This window comes from Hemicordylus capensis, chromosome 1 (assembly GCF_027244095.1).
Source record: "Hemicordylus capensis ecotype Gifberg chromosome 1, rHemCap1.1.pri, whole genome shotgun sequence".
NCBI lineage: Eukaryota > Metazoa > Chordata > Lepidosauria > Squamata > Cordylidae > Hemicordylus > Hemicordylus capensis.
Window position 1 is genome coordinate 189,960,274 of NC_069657.1, and position 17,278 is coordinate 189,977,551.

The 17,278-nt window shown below is 45.9% G+C and overlaps 1 protein-coding gene and 1 long non-coding RNA gene across 15 annotated transcripts in view; one reads left to right on the forward strand and one right to left on the reverse strand.

Moving 5' to 3' along the window:
• The window catches only part of LOC128329883 (uncharacterized), a 51,796-nt gene extending 42,324 nt beyond the window's left edge, over positions 1 to 9,472 (forward strand). The window contains exon 8 of the long non-coding RNA XR_008309837.1: positions 9,332 to 9,472. This is a non-coding gene — a long non-coding RNA (uncharacterized LOC128329883). The remainder of the gene's footprint in view (positions 1 to 9,331) is intronic.
• KCNH7 (potassium voltage-gated channel subfamily H member 7) overlaps positions 1 to 17,278 on the reverse strand; it is a 440,460-nt gene that overhangs the window by 291,561 nt on the left and 131,621 nt on the right. The window lies entirely within an intron of this gene.

Consider the following 17,278-nt stretch of genomic DNA (forward strand, 5'->3'; position numbering starts at 1 on the left):
GTATGACTTGTAACAGGATTGTGAAATAAATTTCACAGGCCTTATAGTCTAATCCTATGAATGCCTCCCAGAAATAAATCTCACTGGCTGACATTCAGATCAATGAAGCATTGGTGCTATGGGAGAAGAAGCAATGGTACTTTTGAAGAGTTCAACAATTCTTTGCTATGGGGTGTGGTGTTGGCCATTAGCTTGGATGACTTTAAAAGGGGCTTAGACAAATTCATGGAGGACAAGTCTATCAGTGACTACTAGTCTGATGTCTATCAGCCACCTCTAGTCCTAGAGGCAAGATGCCTCTAAATACCAGTTGCAGAGGAGCAACAGCAAGAGAGTGGGCATGACCTCAGCTCCTGCCTGTGGGCTTCTCAGAGGCATCTGGTGGGCCACTGTGTGAAACAGGATGCTAGACTAGGCAGGCCTTGGGCCCGATACAGCAGGGCTGTTCTTATATTCTTATGTAACTAGTTCAGCTTCACTTTTCATGCAGCAGAAAGGGGGCCAAATTTCCAGAAGTGGCCCCAAAAATGTCCCTGAGGATTGCGTAGCTCTCAGTGACATATTTTTGGGTGGCACAGAGTGTTTCCAGGGAAGTGGAAGTTATTAAAGTTCATCTCCTCCCCTTTTGTAGCACGGATGCAGCATGAGTCTGGAATTTTTCAGAAGCACCGTGCTTTATTTGTCCAGATGTCAGCAACTATGTAGAATAGGGCTCATTCTCAAGTAAGTGTGCATAGAATCATGGCCTTAATTTATAAATTGATTTCATTTTTTTTTACATTTATATCCCATCCTTCCTCCAAGGAGCCCAGAGTGCTATATATAGTTTATGTTTATCCTTGCAACAACCCTGTGAGATAGGTTAGGCTGAGCAATAAGTGACTGCCCCAGAGTCACCCAGTGAGTTTCATGGCTGAATAAGGGTTTGAACTCTGGTCTCACCAGTCCTAGTCCAACACTCTAAAAACTTATAGAAATATAATTTCCATTTATTTATGCATTTGAACTGTTGTATTATGTTGTTCAGTCCCAGCTGAACAACAACATAATGCAACTAGCTATCAGCTTAAGGAATTTAATTCATCACATTTGCTTTTAAAATTAAAATTAAAATTATATAATCAGGTTTCAAAGAGGGAGTCTCATTCCCAATTCACTCACAGGAAACCAAAGGAAAAGAACATCAGAGTCGACTAACACATTCTTTGCGGCATAAGCCTTTATGGACCAGAGCCCACTAAGGCAGTGGCAGGTGCCAAAAGACTCTTTTTTGTTGTTTTTCCAGCAATGCACTAGCACCACCACCTTTCTAAGAAGGGCAAGGAGATCATGGGCTGGTTTGGAACACATCGTCCAGTTGGCTTCCACACAATTAGGGACATAAGCATGCAAACCCTGCACCCTTTCCAGTGCACCATCATGCCACTGTCAAACCATGGGTGTGTGGAACAATGGCCCTATCCAAATCACACCTCCACGGCCATTTAAATACTTTAAACTACTATTTAAATTGAAGGGGCACATCAGATGAACTGACGCCTCATGTGGTTAGGCAAAGGAGTGACAAGAGGAAATGCGCCATGCACATTCATGTTCCTAATCATGTGGAAGAGGGGCAGTTGGACAGTATTGTCCAAACCAGCCAATTGTACAGTAAACTTTGTTAGCAAATTGTTTCACTTTTGCCACTGCTTGAAAAGGTCTGAAACTCAGAACCATTTTCTTGTTCAAACTTCACTTGAAAACTCTTTATTTCTTTGCCTGCTGTGTATTTTATCTGAGACTAGGAACAGTCAGAACGAGCCTCTTCAGGGCCATTCATATGGGCCATTTCCAAAAAAACCCTTTGCTGAGAAATAGAACAGATGCTACAATCCAAGCAAACCTGTCAGAACTTAACTCACCCTATATGGAAGAGGCAACACCAGCCAAGACTACTGGACTTTTTGCATGCAGTCACTGGAGAGTCTATCTTGCCTTTGTTAGGCGATGGCACAACTATAGGAATTTCAAGTTGCCCTCATTATCCGCAGACTCTGTATCTGCGGTTTTGCGTATCCGCGTTTGGATCAGAGACCCAGTTTCATTATCTGTGGGTGGCAAAGTAGGTAAAATTTGCCTATCCATAGTTCTGAGGGGCCAGAAATTACTTCTGTCATTTTCCAGCAGAGAGCCATTTTGTGGCTCTTAAAATAACAGTCAAATATTCAACCATTTTCATGGATTTGGGGGGCACTGCTGGAGAGCCGGAGACCTGGAGAATATGGTTGTTTTTCTTCTCTTATTTCTGCCCCCTTGCTTTTTTGCCCCCGCTCTTGTAGTTAGGAACCTAACCCCCCCTCCCCAATTCCTACTGACTCAAGGTTTCGTTATTAGTGGTTTCTGTATTTGCACCTATAGGTGAGCACGGAACCCCCACAAATAACGAGGGCCACCTGTATACTGCAGCCCCTCATAGCAACAGCAGTAGACATAATAGCAGATAACAATGGCCCCATGGAAGGAGTGTGAGCGGAAACTTCTGTTGCACTGTAAGGTTGTCAATCTGCCAGTATTTTAGTGGTCTGGGTCGCAAGAATATTGCCATAAGCATGGCAGCCCACTAGGGTTTTGCTAAACCTGTTTTTGTTGCCTGCTACAGACAACAGAACAGGGGTGTGTGCGTGTCAAGTTCTTAAGTGCTTGATAGGTTACAATACATGGCTGGTAGGTTGCCTCCAGCTTAGCAGGCCACAAATTGTGTAGGCATGCATAGGCCATTTTGCATGGACCAACTGTATTGTGTTTGAACCACCAGAACTGAGCATCTGTGCCAGCTGATAGTGGAAATCCATGCATTTCCCTGTTCCTTATATAATAACTGAGGTGTGCCTGTGTCTGCCACACTACCACTGCTTCTGTCCTGTAGAGTTCCGAGTTTGGAGCCTCCTTGTGAGTAGCATTCTTCACACCACATTGCACAGTAGACCCTGAACATGGAACAGAGAACAGGTACCATTTCTACACTCCGAAAAAGCATTGCTATAAGAAATGGGACTTGGAGAAGTGATAATATTCAAGATGACAACACCACCCACCAGTTGTGAGGCAAGCCCTCTAGGCTATGCACATGACCTATCTGCCTGTCTCTGAGCAATTGTGTTCAAATCACCAAGGTTCAACTCAGTTACACTTTCAGGAGACACTGATACAGGACTGAGTACTACAGAAGTAGTCAGCTTAAATTTTTTTTTAGACGAATGCAATATTCACTCCATATTCCTTACATTTATCATGTAGCGACCCTATGATCATGATGCAGAACGTATGTAGATGGATATACGAGTAAATAAGTGGCGCAGCAGGGAAATGTGAAAGGTTGCAGGTTCGAATCCCCACTGGTACTATATCAGGCAGCAGCGATATGAGAAGATGCTGAAAGGCATAATCTCATACTGCACGGAAGGAGGCAATGGTAAACCCCTCCTGTATTCTACCAAAGACAACCACAGGGCTCTGTGGGAGCAAGGAGTCGAAATCGACTTGATGGCACACTTTGCTTTACCTTTACAGTACTAATGGCTACCTGTACCCCTCAGGTTTTCCTTTCTCATCATGGCTGTGTGTTAGTCCCTTATACTGAATCAGGTAATGATCTGCAGCAGCTCTCCAAGATGTAGGCTTTTTCCAGAGCTTTTAGTTGGAGATCCTTTTAATGGGAGGATTAAACATGGGATCTTGAAGCAAAGCATTTGCTTTACTACTGAGCCGTGGTCCTCCAACTGTGAATTCTAATATAAGAATAAGAAGTTGCAACCCCTGCAAGGCCTTTGAAAGAGGCATTCAGAATCAGAGAGGGGTGGGTCCAGTGGCATACCGGGACTGCTGGTGGCCTGTGTGCGGCCACCGCCGCGGCCCTGCTGATCCTGCCCCCGTGTCTGGCATCAGACGCTGGGGCTAGCCACGCCCCCACATCTGACGTCAGACATGGGGGCATGGTCTGGCCGAATGGAGCCTGGAGGCTCCGTTCGTCCGAGAGAGACTCTCAGTTGCTCTTGAAACGAAGGCTGGTGCTGGTTCTTCCCCTGCAGGGAAGAGCCACTCCTGGGCTGTGTTGCGAAGGCAGCACCAGTCTTTTCGCTCCTGAAGGGGCCGTGTGGCCCCTTCAGGAGCTAGTTAGGCTGGTGCTGCATTCGCAGTGCGCAGCCAGGAGCGACTCTTCCCTGCCTTTGCAAGGAGAGTCGCTACTGGCTGGCACTGCAAATGCAGCGCCAGCCTTTGTTTAGCTCCTGAAGGGGCCACACGGTCCCTGCTTGGGAGCTAAACTTGCCTCCCTGCGTCTGATGTCAGACGTGGGGGGCGTATCGGGGCCGCTCTCGCGGCCCCTGATTGGTCAGCGGCCCGGGTTCTTTGAACCCGTTGGCCCAATGGTGGCTCCGCCCCTGTGTGGGTCAGTGGGAGTATTGCTCTCACAGGCTCTAGGCGAGTTTAGCCTTTTCTCTTTAAATAACCTCTGAACAAGTGGGTCTACAGGGGACAGATGTGGCAGCTGCATCAAGCTACCTACAAGGCACACAGTTGATTCTGTCTTATCCACAAGGAGTCATCCTCCTGCAAGTGGTGAATGTTGAAATATCTCAGATTCTCTCTACAGTGCCTTCCCACATCTGGTGGCAGCATTGCCTTCCCGCATAGGCAATGCTGAGCTCGATGTGCCAATAGTCTGACTCAGCATAAGGCAGCTTCCCATATTCTTGGTATGCCTGGCACAAGAGCTATCTCTCTCATATTGCATGCTGTCTCAAAGGGTTCATGGCAATGGGAGGAAAGGAAATGCCCTGCTCTTGCCGGCAGTACAGACACAGAAGAACAGTAAGATCAGGCAAAGCTCTAACTCTGCACAGGGCTATTCTGAGTATTGGTGGGGGGATCCCATAATGCAATGTGACTGTCCCTTCAGCCTGCCTTAAAATGAGAGTGACAGAACTTAAAGCTGGCCTTTAGGATCTGAGGCTGCCAACATCGGCGTGGTTTTACTGCTTTGCTGATCTGCTGAGTGAAGCCGGGGAAGCAGACACTGAGTCTGAATAGCAGGGAGCAGTGATACTTCAGCAACAGACTATGGAAATAATTAGTGCTGTAGCAATGATGTGTGCATTCTAGTGCTTTCTCCTGTAATGCAACACCCGGGGTGTTGTAAGACAAGCAACATCAGTAATTCTAAACAAATCAGCATGAGGTTAAGGGGGGCAGGGAGGGAGAGACAAGACAAAGATAAGGAACAAGAGAAGAGAAAGGAGGAGAACAAGGGAGAGAAAGAGCTATAAGTTCCCTTTCCTTCTAATGTTGTTCCTTTCCCCTTCTGAACCTTACATGGACAGATATCTACCCCAGATGGCAGCTCCATTATTTCTACAGTGAAACATGCTTTCACAGAGATACACTGTATGTATTACACATAAATAGTCCAGCTCAAAACAATAGCAATGTAAAACCCAACCCCTCTGACTAAGCAAAGAGGAAGCTTTAAAAGGGGTAAAAGGTTGTGCTGTCAAGTCAGGGGTGCACCAAGGTAATTTGGTAATTTGCGATGATCTATGCACAGGTGCACCTCACATTTGCTTCAAGATGCTGGCCTGAAGGATGAGCGCAGCGTTGCTCCTGCTCCCACCCTACCACTGCCGGGGGAAGGGGGAGAAGGGAGAAAGACTGCTCCGCTCCCCCCACCGCGGCCACCCCTCGGCCGTGGTAAGAGTTGTTTGTTTTTAGCAGAGCTTTGGCGAGGTGGGCACAGGGTGGCTGCTGGAGATCCCCGGCCCCGGCTATTTGGAGGCGGCCCCAGACCTTGGAGTACTGGGCCGGGTTCCCAAGGTCCAGGGGTTAGTGCGCCTCTGTGTCAAGTCAGTGTTGACTCCTGGTGACCAAAGAGCCATGTGGTTTTCTTTGGTAGAATACGGGAGGAGTTTACCATTGCCATCTCCAGTGTGAGGTGATGCCTTTCAGCATCTTCCTATATCACTGCTGCCTGATATAGGTCTTTCCCATAGTCTGGGAAACATACCAGCGGGGATTTGAACCAGCAACCACTTGCTCCCTAGGCAAGTTACTTCCCCGCTGTGCCATTAGATGGCTCTTTAAAGAGGTGATGCTCTTATATTTAGCAGAGGTCAAACAACTGTCTCTATTCAGCCCAGCTTAGCATCCTTCCAGAGACTGTTGTAGGTGCAGGGGTATAGCTATAACTGAGTGAACGGGTTCAAAGAACCCAGGCCCTTCAACTCTTGAAGGGCCCCAAGCTCCACACACCCCTGCTTTCTTCATTATCTCCCTCGCTCCGAGGGGCCAGCAGGGAGAGGGGCGAACACAGGCTTCCTCTCTCCTAGCTACTCCCCTGTGTAGGTGTCTTCCTTGGGATTCTTTTTAGACTGAGCTGTAGACTGTGACTGTGACTGTGATTCATATTTTCATTCCTCTTGCTATGTAAATTGCTTCGAAAATGGGGGTTCCCCATTGAAAAGCAGTATATAAATAATAATAAAAGAGATGTGATCCTCATATTTCAGAAGCGTACAAAGATATATCACCTACCTTAAAATGAATATTTTTTTAAACCACCAGCTAGATGGATAATTAGCTTCCATGGTTGTTAATGGAGAGAACGTACTCTCTCAAACAGCAGAGCAGAATTAATAATTCAAATTATCTTTATTATGATTGAATTTGTTGGCTGCCTTCTTATAGAACAAATACCTATACTCCAGGTGACTCAGAACACTAAGAATATACTATGAAGGCAGCAAAGAATAAGCACCAGGTTGAAATCATTGAATGCCATGAACAAATCAGCAGCAAGCAGCAGCAGCTTGAAGACCACCCTCAAACTAACCTTAACCCTGCCAACTACAACTGAAGCTATTCCTGGAGATTTCTTTATCAATATTTGTCACAGTATAGAGCCATTAGAATTTCCAGGATCGCTTTCAGTAGACACCTGGAGATGGGTGCCAATTCCTGGAGCCTTCAGGCCAACCCTAGAGGGTTGGCAACCCCAGTACAAGGTACATATCTCCTTTGTGTATCACATGAGAGCAATGGATCTGGAGGTCTGCACCAAAGAAATCACAAACTGTATAATAATAAGGCCAAATTATGCATTTCAAAGAAATCAACCTTTTCACATTTGCAACATCATTCTATGCATATACAGGAGTATTGCTCGCTTTATTCAGAGGCATGTTGAGTTGACCCTAGTTGGTCCTACACTTCAGATTTCCCACAACAGATGACCACATTTTTGTTCCATTTTTATTTTTTAACTTGAGGACAGAGTGGATTAGAAACAGACCTGTGCTTGGGGAGGGGGGCGCTAGGCTGGGCCTCCTTCCTAATTTTTCTCTGCCCCCGCCCTCCAGTTTCTTACATATAAGTATAAGGCTACAGGCTGCAAGGTGTCTGCTCCCCCTACTTTTCTGTGCCTGTCCCTCACCCGGAACTTCTAGACTGCCTGCAAGCCTGGTAAGAAGGCAAGAAGTGTTGGAAAGGACAAGGCCAGGGCTGAGGATTTAAGCACAGTGGGAGAGTACTACCTTGTTGTCTTCATTTCTGACTTTGGATAGAAACAGTCAGTCTGCATTAGTCTTGCTTTTCAGCCCAGAGGGATCGCCAGCCAAATAATACAATTGTATTATAATGTAATACAGTACAATTATTCTGTATTATGTTATGTGAGCTGCCTTGGCTTACATACAGCCGAGGCTGTATGACACTGCTCTCACCTCCACCTCCTCATATAATGACACTGCTCTCACCTCCACCCCCTCCAGCACATGGCATTGTTCTGGGGGAGAATATCCTCCCTTACCCCCAAGACTGCAGGTCCTTTTAACTGTTCCAGTGGAGAGTGGGAGCAGAGGTGCACCTAGGTACTTTTGGTGTCTGGACACAAAGGCCTTTGGAGGAGCCCCACCCCCACCCCCCGCTGCAAGTTAAGCATCATCCCCCTACACACACACACAAACACACACTGTGACACATTCAGTATTTTTAACACATGGGTTCTTGAGGGCACATGCAGCAACTGAACTCCCAAGGATATAAGAATATAAAACAGGTATATTTCAATTCATGCAAATATGCATTCGCAGAAACATTTCAAGACTCAACTGAACATATCCCCATCCCACCTAATTCTTTCCCCACTCCCCCCTCTGTCTCTAAAGTCATAATCACACTCAGCCACCTGGCGCAGTGAGGGCCAGAGGTGACCACACCACCCAGGACAGACTAAAGAGGATTTGGGGCCCAAAGAGGATGTGGGGGCCCTGGATTTTGGCCCCAAAATCCAGGGGTAATAGCGCCACTGAGTGGGAGCAGCTCTTGGGTGAGCCGCTGAGTGAATGCAGTTGGCTCTACGGTTGCCAGGCCATGCGCTCCTAACTCACTGCCAGCTTGGCTATTTGTACTGTGTTGCCACAATTCCCATTCATGAGTACGGCAGCAAGGGAACCGTGAGTTGGCTCTGCCAGTCTGCATAGGGCCCTTTCATGAGCCCTATTCACAAGTTATGTTCAGCATCCCTATGTGTGTGTATACTACACAGGTAGAGATATTTACACACTATACTGAATGCAGGTACAGCATTACAGTTTCTACCTGTGCCCTAGATCTGAAGGGTCTGTACCCAGATTTACTTTAAAAATGAATGCAAGCAAAGTCATTCACACACATATACGAATGTACAGACATGTACAATTGTACAAAATAATGTCTGAATTAAGGCTGTGGTGTGTGCAACCAGTGGCATCCCGTGTTAAAGGCAGACCTACTCCTGGTTTCTTAGATCTCATAGTGGGCGATATGCACAAAAGAACTGCCAGTAAATCTTCTCTGCCATTTGTGGGAAAAGATAGCTGAATCAGCCAGGCAGAGCGCTCTACTGAACTTTTCTTTTAATTGGTATTAAGGCATCAGAAATTCTTTATAGGATTACAGAAGATTTCTTACATCACTCCACAGCGTGAGTGCACACACAAATATGATGTGCCTTGTGCTGCATGGCTATCTCTCGCTTTACATTCTTTTTAGTCCTTCTGGGTCATGGCATTTTAAGAAAGGGAGATTCGATAGGCATCTTTCTTGCTGTAATTGCCAGGCTCTAGGATGTTTTTGTGAATGAGATATTATAATGAAGGGCTGAATTCACAAAGCAAAATGTTAACTGAGCCATGAAGCTTTCTTCAGCAGCAACAGATCATGCCTATCTTAGCTCTGACAGCTTCAAATGAAAGGAATATAATTATCTGTATGTTCTCTCATTTATACCAAAGTGAAAAAGTATCTTTTTGTTTTCCAGCTACACCAAGGACTTGGGGAGGTTTACAGAAGAGACCACTAATGATCATTTTCATCACAAAACACAGCTCAAAAGGCATACACACAACTAAAAAAGAACTGACACAAATTGAGGGTTGTTATCAGAAATAAAGTAGGGGTTTCCCACTTAATATCAAAACTCTTATCCAGCCTGGCTTTTTCCCCTCCTGAAATATTTGCTCTTCTTATTTAATATGACCTTGTGAACTGCCTTGTGTGTACTGTACTAATATCTATCTATCTATCTATCTATCTATCTATCTATCTATCTTAAAATTTGACACCAAGGTCAGATTCTGTTATTCTGTTCTTATACCAGTTCAGAGGCAGTATGCCACTGAATACCAGTTTCTGGAAGCCAAAAGTGAGAGAAGGCCATGTGCTTACATGCCCCACTTTTGGGCTCCCTGGAAGTGTCTGGTTGGCCACCATGGGAAACTGAGTGTAAAAATGCCTCTTCTAGTGCAAAGGGAAAGCTTTGAGAAGCCACAGAAGGGTTAGGGGGTCAGGTGAAATAACATGATGGAATGCTGTTGACTCCTAGGAACATAGGAAGCTGCCTTATACCGAATCAGCCATTGGTCCATCTAGCTCAGCATTGTCTACACAGACTGGCCACCAGCCCCACTCCAGCACCACCACCGACCCTGCTTCAGCTGCCGCTGGCCATGCTCCAGCGCCACTCCAGTTGCCACCAAGCCCCACTTCAATCATGGCTGGCCCTGCTCCAACCACTACTGGCCCTGTTCTGGCCACTGCTGGCCCTGCTTTGGCCACCACTCTAGTTGTCACCAGTGCCACTCTGCTCTTGCTGCCGCCACCACCACCACCATGCTTGCCAGCCTGCTCACACACCAGTAAGAAGAAGAATTGCCTCTTTCCTCACTGGAGCAAAAAATTATTTGAAGGCGGCAATTTTCATTTATTGAACATAGGCTTGCTCTGTCCTGTTCATACCACTATAGCGCCTTCCATTTTAAAAGGCAAGACAATTAAAGCAAAAAACCTTGGGTTTATGGGATAATTAATTATGGGTGTGGCAGTTCCAGCTGAGCTCCAAAAAATGAGGACATTCAATGGCCCATGAAGTTCATGCCATAGGGGTATGGGACCTGATGTCCAGTCTGAGATATTACATTGGCTCACCAAATCATCAGCACGGAAACACAATTTGGTTAGGTCCTCCATGCTCAAATCTGCTACCTGTGTAGCCTGATGGCAATAGAAATGTGCAGATCAGTGTAACTTTAATGTTTAAGAAGAATATGGTAACATGTGCCTCTGGGCATATGATGAGTGCTGTTACCTCCGCAACCTATGCAGGTAGTGGACTGGAGCAAGAAGGACCTAGCCAAATTGTGTTTCCATGGTTACGATTTTGTGAGTCAATATAATATCTCAGACTAGACATCAGGTCTCATGCCCCAATGGCACGAACATCATGGGACATCGAATATCCTCACTCTTTGGAGCTCAGTTGGAACTGCCACACCCATAGTTATCCTGTAAAACAAAGATCTTTGCTTTAATTTAATAACTTTCTAGTCCATTTCAGCCCTATGATTCTGTATCCTTTATCAGGTAAACAACCTTTCAAGCATTGCCAAATTGGTCTATAAGAGCTCTGTGTTTCACAAAGTCATTTAGCTAATTTTGCCTGATTGTGTGATATCTTAGAGTACTTTGTTTACAACACAGGTATGCATTAAAAAGATCATAATAATTAAACCCCTTCCTGAACCAGTTTCATTGACTTTAATGAGGCAACTCTGGCCTTGTGCTTTCTTGTAGTTTGATTATGAGCTCGATAAATAGCACAATTTCTCCTCAATCTGCTGCAAATGGTAATAATCTTGAAAACTATCCTGTGGTTTAAAGGAAGAACAAAGTTTATTATGGACTTTACAGAGTTTCCTGTGGAATCCTGAGAGGGTGATATGATTTCTGAAGCAGAATATCTGTTTTTCAGTGCTCCATGTAAGAGGATATATCCCTGACAAGAGAATTAATATTGGAGGTGATGTTTCACTGCTCTTAAGGGTGTGGGTTGATTTATTGTGTGAGGAGATACACTATGTGCATCACAGAACAGCATATAATGGAGTGAACTGAGCTTGTTTTTGAGCTCTGGGAACAAGCACAGATTTAAAGAGAAACTATAACAAAATGCCTCCCAATTGGGTACAAGTGGGTTTGTCAAAACAATGAAACTTTGAGGCAAGTCTCACGATATGTGAGACGCGCCGAGAGCGGGTTAGTGGGGAGAGCAGGTTTAGCCTGCTCTCCCCGCAGACAATCAGACCGGGAGCCCTGGGCGGCCGGATTGGCTGCCCACACGACTGCCAGCTCCGTCATGGAGCCGGCGGGGGCTGTGGGGATTGGAAGTTCCAGGATGTCCCGTGTGAGTGCGTGGGACATCCTGGAGAGACCCCCAGGGCCGGGAGGCTTTTTTCAGCCTCCTGGCAGAAGTCTCCTCATGTGTTGCCACGGCATGGAGCCACGCCACAGCAACACACTATCAAATAGACGGGGTTAGCAGAGCGCTTGCTCCGCTAACCTCTTCTAAGGGGAGGGCTCTGTAAGCAGGTTACCCACTTTGAGGACACCGAGCTCACCTGCAAGCCCGGTGGTTCTCACCATCGCCAAAGAGCGGGCTGGGCTCCCTTTGCCCGCATTTTGGAGATCGTGAGAATTGCTTCATAGCTTGGCCATTTAAAGATACAGTTTCTGGGGAAGGGGAGAATGGATCAAATATCATGTCTCTTGTGCCCACCGTGTAGTACAAAAATTAAAACAGTAATGGCAAAACAGTTTGGTCACAAAGTGTAGACACCTATCTGCCCAATTATTGCTGTGTGCTGATAACTCTCAGCAGTGAAACCTAACATTTCAATAAGAACCGTTCATTCATGGAGCTTTGATCAGATGGGTGAGAGCCAGGGAGGGCTGTAGTTTAGTGGCAGAGAACATGCTTTGCATGCAGAAGGTGCATTCCCTGGCCAGGCTGTGAAAGCACCAGCATAGACAATACTGACTGAGATGGATCAATGGTTCAATATAAGGTGACTACATAAGTTCATAAAGCACCCCTAGACTAAACTAGGACTTTTCAAAGCTGTGTTTGTGGCAATTTCAAGGTCTCACGAGCTTAGCCAGCATCCCATGTGAACTTAGACTGTGCTATAGAATCATCCCCAGAATCCCCTAAAACACATGTAGGTTCTTTGGCAAACAATTTAGTGTGACAGCAAATCTGAAGAGTACTGCACTAAGACCAGAACTACATATACAGCAGAATGAGGTGGTAGAATCCTGAAGTGGCTGTCCAGTATCACCACCCATTGGTGGCCACATGGCCAACTCACCTACTCTAGAGCCATCTCTCGACACATCCAGAACCAATAGGGGAGTGACCGGTGAGCTTGCTGAAAGCAAGCCTGCCTGGTAGGGCAAGGAAGAGCACCACAGGCTCAACCCACCAGCAAGCAATTCATCAGGATGTGATTCGGTCGTCATGGTGACTGAGGTGTAGCTCCACCCCTGCAAGAGTCTTTGGTTCTTATGAGAGATCCCTTTTGGATGTGTGGCTTGACAGGCTATATTTGGCATTTAGGGGGTGGAAAGCTGAGAAGGACATAGCTCAAGACTGCTTCCATAAAGGAGAGGACTGGCAGCAGGGAAGGAAGAAGATAGCAGGTAAGAGTCTCCCACCCTTTTACATTCGGAGGCTTTTGTGGGTGTTGGGATAGAGGGTGACTCCAACAGCACCTGGCAGCAGCCCCTGGTAGCCACGGTGGTACATTCCTTTCTACCTCTTCAGAATTCTATTAACTCATTTTGCTACATGAGTAGACCAGGCCTAAGTCATTGTTTTCCAAAGACAAAAACTGCTCTAGGGGCTCAAAGTTGATGACAGGAACTTCTGGGCCCAGTATACTATTTGTTTTCACCTTCTCCACTAAAAAGCCCAATCCATGGCCACACAACAGCTTCACTGAGTTCTGCCCTGTTCCTCACAAGAGTTCCTCATGGACCTTCTCTAAGCTTTACCTCGTCTGCGGCCTTGGGCCCCTTTGCTGAAGTTTTGAGTACTTCCATCAATAAATGCTAAATTGTTGGTGAAAGGGTAAAAAAGTAATTCTTTTTGCAGCCATCAGGACTCTTGTTTGCGGAGAATTTGGAAATGATAACTCCCATCTGTTGTATCCACTTTGGGAACTTTTGTTGAAAATATATAAATATTTGTTGTTGTGTTGTATTCTATCCAGTAATCTTTTGCCGTTTGTTTGTTTGTTTGTTTGTTTGTTTGTTTAAGAAATTTGTCCCAGAGGGTAGGGATGTGCACAAACGGCTCACATGCATGGCGGCCATATGTGTGTTGATGCTGCGCGTGCAGGCTGCAGGGAACAGCACTGCAGCCTCCTTGGCCTTTGCTAGAGTGAGCACCGTGCCCAGAAAAGTGGCGGGGCAGCAGGTAAGGACCTGCTGATCTGCTTCTTAAGGGAGCTTTCCCCCTCCCCACCGAACTGGTTTAGCTGAGGGCACCCAAGGCAGTTTGGCACTTCCCAAAGGAGGCATCAAACCTGTTCATGCACATCCCTACCAGAGGGGATACTGGAGAATGTGGCGGGGAGGAGTCAGAAAGGAAAAGGGAGGAAAAGGAGAAAGAGAAAATTGAGTTGCTGCTGAATAAACCTTTAGTTAAATTCACATAAGATTTCCATTTGTGTATGAGGGAAGCAGCTATAAAACATTTGGCAATGAGATCTTGAACTACCTAAGTGTGTGAGCCTGCAACACGTGTGAATGTTCCTGCAACCTCATTTCACTGCATCACTGGGCCTACATTCCTGAACTGCTTTCTATTATCACTGGTGCTAATTGTTTTTCCATCTTCCTGACCTGCACATCCCATGAAGTTAGTTTTTCCTTATCCTTGCCTCTGTGGTTCACTGGACACCCACTGCAGCATGGCTCAGATCCCACCACCACCTTTTTTCTTGTCCACGCTAGGAGAACCTGCTCTTCCCTGGAAACAATGGAGGTCCTCAGCATATAGAGCCCTGATTTTGCTCCAGCAAACTAGAACGTTATATTGCTTCACTGCCTGTGCCCTGAAGTCCAGAGAAAACAGAATCAGTGTGACAGAATCAGAGCCTGCTTCTCCACATTGTCAAGTAACACTTAATGGCCATGAAGCGTGGATGCTAGCTGATTCTGGTTCTCCACACACTATCATTTCCCATCTAATTTACAAGAAACTCCTCATTACATCAGATCTGCACCTGCAGCCTTCAGACATCCTCACATATGGGGATATGGAGGTTCCCCTATTGCCATAAATGGATAGTTCACTGCTGTCCTGGAATACAAAGGACGTACTGCAGAATTAGTATAGTAAATAATTACTTCTTGTACATTAAATTATACATTAAATTAGTATTGTAAATAATTACTTATTGTGACACAAGTTTACAGAATGCTGTTGTTTACATATATAGTTTGCAGAAAGAAAATTGTGGAACTCTATGAGTGTTGTTTCCCCCCTACCCCTGCCAGGGCACTTGTGAGGGAATGCTTTTTGTTCTCAAGGAAGGAGTCTTGAGGCCATTCTCATGACAGGCTCTATTCAAGCTAGTGCAGCCATACATGGACAGAGTTGCTCGTGAGAACTACCTGAATCAGTCCCAATCCTGCTGCTGCTTGTCCAGGTAGCCCGGATTCTCAACCTGGGCTAAAAGTGAGGTTGGAGGGTGTGCATGCGTCCTCCTGCCCCACACGTGCACCCTCCTATCCCACCGCCCAGTCGTGTGTGTGAAGGGGCTGCCAGCAGCCATTTTAATCATAGAGTCTGGGGGAAGGAGTGACCTGGCCTCTGGAAAGTCTACAACTCCATTGTGGGATTCCTGGAAGCCAAACGTCATTCCTCCAGCCTCCAGAATGCCATTCTGCTCACTGCAGCAGCGATTGTGTGGGTGTGCAAACTGCATGGCTTGTGAGGCACCACAGGCTATATGGGGGAAGGCAGAACTGCTCCTACCTAATTCCCAGCCTTCCCCAGTTCCAGGAAAAATGGTTCTATGAATGACCTTAGAGACTGAGAGGACAAGCAATTGAAGCAATTCTGAGATCTTGTTTTCATGGAGGACATAAACCTCTGTATAGGCTGTACCATTTGGAGTTTACAGGGGCTCATGTGACTGGATGTACCTTCATATGCACACGTCCATCTACATAGAAAATTAGCATGTCAAGGAGGCTAGGCTAAAACCCTTCTCCCTAACATGCATCTCTATAAGCAGGGATATTTTTTATGGAGAAGTGGTATGTATGGATATTGTGTATGGATTATGTGAGTGGTCACTTGCAGTCTGAAGTAGTATAGCCCAGACATTGGTTTATCACCTCAGTATGAACTAGGCCTATGTGAAAGTGGTAAAATTGGATTGCGGGATGCCTGAGTTGTCTACTTGAAACATATTTTGCTTCCTGAAAATTCCACTGACTGGTTGAAAGTGGTAGAAATCACTGGGCTGAAGGCACCATGTATTAATTTTAACTCCTTTGGCATTCTCCTCCTCACTCATTTCAGCTCATTAGCAGAGCTGAGTCCCACAGTTCCTTCACAGCAAGGGTTGGTGGGGGGAAATGGGCTGGCTATAAGACACCTCTTCCACCTTCCTTATAGATTTTCATTCTCTGGTTTCCGCTGAGCCCTGAATCATTTCAGGCTAACAGTTCATTGATGCTGCATTTTAAAAGGCAGGGTTAAAATCTGGCTCACAAACAGATTCTAGCAAAGGCAGTTTTCCAGACTCGCCAGCTTAACCACGAGATAAACTTCAGTAAAGATTGTTGCCTCATAATATATATTTTAAAACACACAACTATTCTAGTGGGAATAGTTGGGGAGGAGTGGGGAAAGAAAGGGAGAGCGGAGAGACAGTCTGAGATATAAATAGAATGCACGAGCAAACAAGACTGAGCGAACTCAACCAAAATTCAGTCACTTTTTTCTTCTTGCATATACATGCTTTAAAACATTTCATGTGTGTGGGCAGATGTGACAAGAACAGAGCTGGAATGAATGACACACTCAGCAGCGCCTTTCTGTTTCAGTGTACTCAGAAAGCTGAATTTCCAAACAAAACACTGACAGGCAGGCCTGCAGAGCAAATCACCAGCCAGAGAAACAACTGGTGGCAAAATAGGGGGCCGGGTTTTCTAAGGTTCCAGGGCGGTTTAAATCTAGGGCATATGGAAATGAAGCGAGACCATCTTGCCTACAAAGTGAAGAGCAAATTGCCCAGTGTGAGCCAGGCTGCAGAGGAAACTTTTGGGTGGGGTTGTAGTGCAGTGGTAGAGAACTTGCTTTGTATGCAGAAGGTCCCAGGTTCAATCCCTAGCAGCTCTAGTTAGGGCTGGGAAAGGCCCCTGCACATGATGTTATCAACACTTAGTACCAGTACTCCTATTGACCACTAGGGGCATTAGGGGTCGAGCTAGCCCATAAGGGCATTCCCTCTCTGACCATGCTTTCTCTACTCTGATTCCCCTTTGTTAGACTGATAATCTCGGGGTTTCATTCTCTCACCTGAGAATGAGACTTCCTTCTTCTCCCTTCCCTCCTTCCTGTATGTAGCTAGCAATGAGGCATGATAGGTCTTATCTATCTCCCTGATGGATTTCCCAAATAAACTATTTTATTTGGAACTTTAACTCCCTGTCTCCAGACAATATTAATTAGCAGTGCTCCTCTACTAGGGTTGTGCATGGAACTGCTTCGGTCGGTTTGGTTCAAACTCGGACTGAATTCAAATTGAACCAGTCCAGTTCAGGATCTGGGCGAACTGGGTCCGGTCCAGTTCGGTCACCAAACTGGTTTGCAGGCCGGTTTGGGGATATATTTGTGAAGGGGAATCTGGTA